Genomic DNA, 6,082 nt, shown 5'->3' with positions numbered 1-6,082 from the left:
ACCGAGAGCCCACAAGGTTGTGTGATATGACATGAGGAAGTGAAAAGATGACATTATGGTGCCCAGTCACCTCCATCTAATAACGAGACTTAGGAAAATCACTTACCCACTCTAAGTCTTATTGTTTCATTAGTATAATTTGGTGATAATAATGAATGTCAAGGATATCTCACAGGATCATTGTAAAATACAAATTTTACAAAATTTTTCAAATTGTTTGCAAAGTATCAAGGAAATCCATGGGGTTATTAGGGTGGATTAGAGGATTCAAGAGACAGTATCCTTTTCTCTTAGTATTCTCTTTGCACTCAAGAGTAGCAATCAAGCAATCATGTGGTTACTCTTCTCCAGCATGATGGTAAACCACACAATCAACTGTACTATTCTTGCCATTTCAGTGTCTAAAATGCAAGCATTAGTCAATGTAGAGTGAAAAAGTTACAAACTCCTAGAGGAGTTCACTGCTGAGAGTCTGCAGAAAGTCCCAAGACATTCAACTATCTTTAAAGAATGACCTAAACACTCTGGCTCAGAATTAATTTAAGCTCCAAATGTTTGTAGAGCAAAGGAGCACTTCTGGGAGAAGTACAAAAACCCATGGAATAACCTACTTCTCCAACTATATCTGTGCAAATATCGTCGTCCATCTAAATTTACACAGTGGAAGATGTTGCTTCTTCCCCACCCCAGCTGCTACAGCACCAAATCCTGCTCAGAGCAACAGGGAGAGATGAGGCTTCCCTGGACAGGATGGCTTTTGCTAACCTTGGGCTAATACATCATCTCAGAGTGGCTCTTGTTTTTATTCATGCAGTGTCCCACCTGCACCTGTTGCTGGTAGTATTAAATCTACTATTGTGCCAGGGTGTGGTCTCTGCACCCCTCTATCAAAACCCATCTTGCAAGTGCCAGATGCCCCTTCAAAACCTGTTTGACACAGCAACCATGGTGGCTAACTACAACTATGGGCTCGCCTGGGAAATGTTCAGCGAATTTGTAAGTACTGTACTTCTTGCTTATTTCCATAAGGAACCTTGGTAAAAGTGAGTGGGCTATTTTACCCTTTAAACAAGAAGGCTGCATCAGCCAAACTTCAAATAACACATTTTCTAAGTCAAACAAGGCATCAGCTCATAAGATGTATAAATCAAAGAAAGGATAAGTTTCATGAAATCTCAAAGATTCTTAAAGAGTGAAATATCTGATTCAATTTCATTAAGTTTAATTTTTAAATTTCTAAAATAAATTTAAAGCACCTGGATTTGACATCTTGGAGGTGTGTGTTAGTCGCTCGGGCATGTCCTACTCTTTGTGACCCCATGGACAGTGGCACTCCAGGCAAGAATACCCCAGTGGCTTGCCATGCTTTTGTCCAGGGGATCTTCCCAACCCAGGGATCAAACCCATGTCTCCTGCATTGCAAGCAGATTCTTTACCATCTGAGCCACCAGGGAAGCCTGGAGTCCCTTAAAAGAATACCATTGGATCAATGGATTAAACAACAGAAATATATTTCCTCACATTTCTGGGGGCTAGAAGTCCCAGATCAGGGTGCCAGCAAGGTCAGGTTCTGGTAAGAACTCTCTCTTCCCAGGCTGGCTTCTCCCTGTGTCCTCACAGGTTGAGGGGGTGGAGAAGAGAGACAGAGACAGAGACACAGAGACAAAAGAGATATCTCTTTGGTGTTTCTCCTCATAAAGACACTAATCCTACTTGATCAGTGTCCCACCCTATGAGCTCATTTAACCTTAATCTTCATAAAGCCCATTTCCAAACACAGTACATACTGAATCCTTGTCATGAAAACAAATGATGATAGTTTTTTAAATACTACTAAACATTTTTCTAAGATTGGCGATTAATAGGTTAGAGTACAGTAGAAGGATTGGCTTAGAATTGGAACCAATCATTCTCTTTCTGATGAAAGTACGTTGGAAGTTGAACATTAGTTCTTTTAGGTTACTCAAGGAGACCACTGTAGAGCAGACACTGACAAAAGAATGTGCTCATGTTTCTATTAAATTCATATAGTTCTTATTACTCAGTAGTTTTTCTGTCATACTCCATTTTTGACTGCTATTTTTTCCCCCAAACTTCCAAGTAATCTCTTTAAGTGTACACAACTTCCTCTAAAGATTACTTTTTCTCTATCCACGTGTTAGCTGATTTTTGCTGTTCTTATTCTAAGTCCATTGCTTAGCATTTCCTAGAATTTTATGCCATGTTTTCTAACTTACCATTTTGTCATCATCAACAACATTGTATTCTGCATCTATGGTGAACACTAAACTATAGGTGTGTGGATTTAGAGATTAATCAGAGAAAAGTTATAATTTTAAAACTCCTATTAAGGGAGTATATTGGTTCCAACCCATAGTAAACAAGAGACTAAATGGCTACATCTAGGTATATATGCACTATATTTTGTTCAAATACTAAAAAAAAAATCATACTTAGTAAAACATTGAATATTTGATATTTGTGGTAATTTTAGTGTTTGTTGTCCAAATATTAACTGTGGAAAGAATGAAATTAAACAAGGGAAGAGCAAAGGAGGGAAGAGTTTCAACTTTAGAAAAGTTAGATGAAAAACAATCGTTTCTAGAGATAATGGGAAGAAATAGGAAAAAGAATGACATTCAATTGTTATGTAACCCTCATTAAAAAAATTATACATCTATCAGCTGTGTTAATATTCTGGTAACGAATTCATTTATTGAATGCCAAAATAACCCTAAGGAATTGAATGTGCTTGATCACTCCCAGGATAAACAGTTTGGCCAAGGCAAAAACTTCACTTCCGAGGTCCTCAACAGCTGCCACACCAAAGAAGAAGCTGAACATACACAGGTGAGGCTTTTATCTGGGTTTTTCACCCAAGCAGCTGAGACAGTGCACTCGTATTACTAGGCTTTAGATTATTAGAGTAATGGTAACTGCACATGCAGAGAAATGGGGAGGAATAGTAAGCAATCAAAGAGAAATTACATTATGCAGTTGATAATATATGAATAGAATCAAGTGATGACTAAAGATCTGTAGTAGCAAATAAATAACAGATCTATAAATTCCCATGCAGATAACCTTAGTTTAACCAGTGCATTAGGCCCAGGATTGCAGCTATTATACTATATGAAAGCATGGGCTGAACAAAAATTCTATGTGTAAAATATAAGGTTGGCAGAATTCATGGATACATAAGAAACACAACCAAAGTTTTGAGTATTCCCTGTGACCAGTGACACCTGCGTGGGAGTCACTCCTACACTGCACCATTGGAGACATTGCTTCTGACTTCCAAGGCTCTCCTGATTCTTCTGCTTCTCTGAAACCTACTTCATTATCATTCTCAATAATTGCTCTATCACTTTTATTCTTAATTATTAGTCTCCTTCCCAAATGTCCTATAAAATATTATGTTTTACTTCTCATGGTTGCAACAATTGTTTCTGTTCTGATGAAAACACGGTCTACATATCAAGCCTCAATCATTTATCCCAGCCTCAACTGTTTTTCATTATAATTGCTCCTTTCTGATTCCCACATTAACTACAATCCTATCATTATTTAAAATATTTTCACATGCATCTTCTCTTAAATACAATCTGTTATCTTACTAAAACATTGTTAATAATATCAACATTGTTTCTATCTGCTCAGCATCTTAATAATGGAGATGATAAAATGAAGGAAGAAGGTCAAGGAGAAGGAGAAGGAGGATTTTTTTAATGAATTTAAAATAAACTTAAATTTTATTGAGAGCTATTATGTTGCCATTTACAAAGTGCTCAGTGTTCATTGCTATGTTTAATCCTTACAAAAAATCCTGTAGCACACGACTGTTATTACACATACTGAGATGAGGAAACCAAGGCTCAGAAAATTTATGGGTAATAAGCAGTGAGTCTAGGTTTCATCCAACTCAGAGCTCTCACTCTTCGTCTTTAAGCTACAACGCCCGCTTGAAAACTATGCTGCTCTCACCGTAGTGCCTGAATTTCATTACAGCTCCTCAGTCTTCCATTATGCTTCTATTGCAATGTCTATTCAATTCTCCTCTGCTCTTCATTTCCTGTACCACTAAAGTATTTCATGGCCATCAAGAAATCAAGCCTTTTAATTAGAGATACTCAGCCCCTGGGAGTTTCATGCCTAATCCTGGTAGTGGTGAACTAGGGGGAAAACCCTCCATTGTTAATCCCACTGATGCTGTTACTAAAGACAGTACTCTGCCATTTTCTGTCCCTACACATGTAAACAGAAAAGACTGCTCTGATAGCAACTGGGACTGGTGTCGGTGTGGATTGAGGAAAGTGTGTTTAAGAATTTTGTGTCTTCTTCATTATCTCTTTGTTCAAATATCATAAAACAAACTACCAATCAGAAAATGAATGCATTAGTGAATGATTTGATTCATTAATACAAATGAATCATTGGGTGAAAATGATGTGGGCATGGGTAGGATCCACTTTTCCTGGGCCAGGTACTCTAGGCACACATCGAGTGCCAACAAAATATTTAGATTTCTCTCCCTGGACAAGCAAAGCATTCAAATATAAAAGAACTCACTGAGCTGATGGTAGCATTTCAGAGGGGAAAAGAAAATATTTCATGTTCTAAATTAGAATTCATCAAAAGTATTATTTAAGTGTCGGTTTTTTAAAAAAAAATTTCAGCAAAGTATAAACTAATAGCATACATTTTATAATTTTACATCTTCATCACCTTTAAAAAGTTTTCACATATTCATAGGGATAATAAAGAGTTTTTTAATTTGCTCAGCCTCCCTGAGCAAAAATCACATGTTACCAAGCCCACTGAATTTTCTTTATTTTAATGAGATTGTTTCGTGTGGTTGCTTAGGACGAAATCCTTATTAGTTTGGTACTCAATTTGCTGCTTTCCTGGGATGAACCTCTGCATCACCTAGTCACAGAGCTGCAGGGCATGAAAGATGCCTCACCTGATCTCTTGTCAAAGGCCCCAGAGATTGAAGAGAAGACCAAAGTACTTCTAGAAGGTGCAGAGCAGACACAAAAAAAGGTCAGCCATCTCCTGAAGGCTTCTTTGTTTTTCTCATGAATGAAAGAGATGACCTCCGTACTGAGGAATGAGTTTTGAAACATCTCACTTTATAAGGACAAGATTCAAGCCTTCTATATTCTAATCCCTGTTACATAAAGCGAGAGCCTAACCATTTATAATTATTGATTCTATTGTAAGTGAATTAGAATTCAACTACAATTTTTGACAGGTACATTCCCTGCATTTCACACAGTTCCACCAAAAGCTAGCCTCTTGCTGGGCACATGTGGTTGAAATACTTTTACGGGTAAGAGAACTGGAGAATAGAATTTGCAAGATCAATGTTTTCTTCAAAGTAATCCAGGTCAACTGCTACTGAACTTCTGCTGTTATTCTCTCTTTGTCCTCTTAAAACCAAAGGGTGAGAGTGGGAAGGAAGAAAAGAGAAAGTCAAAACCAGACTCATACTTGAGTTCTGCTTCTTGATTTTAGATTGCTAAATATTTCCAAAACACTGGCTCCAAATCCATGTCGAGTTTCATAAGTCTTCCCCAATCTTAATTTGATAATAAGAAGGAACAAAGAAGAACAAATACTAATAAAACTCATAATAATTAATTATCTTTTGGGTACTTAGATTCATCCTGAAGACCAGGAGAAGGAGACCTGCTATCCAGTGTGGTCTTAAATCTCCTCCCTGATGGCGGGTGATGAAGATGTGCGCCAAACTGCTTTTTACAAAATGTTCCACTGCCTGTGCAGGGATGCAAGTAAGACTGACACCTACCTCCAGATGCTGAAGTGCCAATTTGTCTCGTGCTAAGCCCACAACTATCCCAGCCAATCCTGAGATGGTTAGTGATGATCCATCCCGTTGCAAGCTTCTTTGAGTTTTATAGCTTTTTAATGCATGTTTGGGTGTAATGGATGCCATCTGAAACAAACACAGACTCTGTAGAGATGTCAAAAATCTAAGAAGGAAATTTGTCAATGTTTTTATCTTCATTTAATACAAAATCAAAAGAAGGAACTGACATGACAAATACCATTAAAGAGC

General features: G+C 37.5%; 1 pseudogene; it reads left to right on the top strand.

Annotated features, from left to right (window-relative positions):
* The first annotated feature begins 750 nt into the window (after positions 1-750).
* Positions 751-5,848, top strand: LOC145519047 (chorionic somatomammotropin hormone 1-like; annotated as a pseudogene).
* The last annotated feature ends 234 nt before the right edge of the window (positions 5,849-6,082 follow it).

This window comes from Giraffa tippelskirchi, chromosome 8 (assembly GCF_054371585.1).
Source record: "Giraffa tippelskirchi isolate mGirTip1 chromosome 8, T2T-mGirTip1v1.2.pri, whole genome shotgun sequence".
NCBI classification, from domain to species: domain Eukaryota; kingdom Metazoa; phylum Chordata; class Mammalia; order Artiodactyla; family Giraffidae; genus Giraffa; species Giraffa tippelskirchi.
Note: the sequence above shows the minus strand (reverse complement) of the source record. Positions and strands in the feature narration are given on the sequence as shown.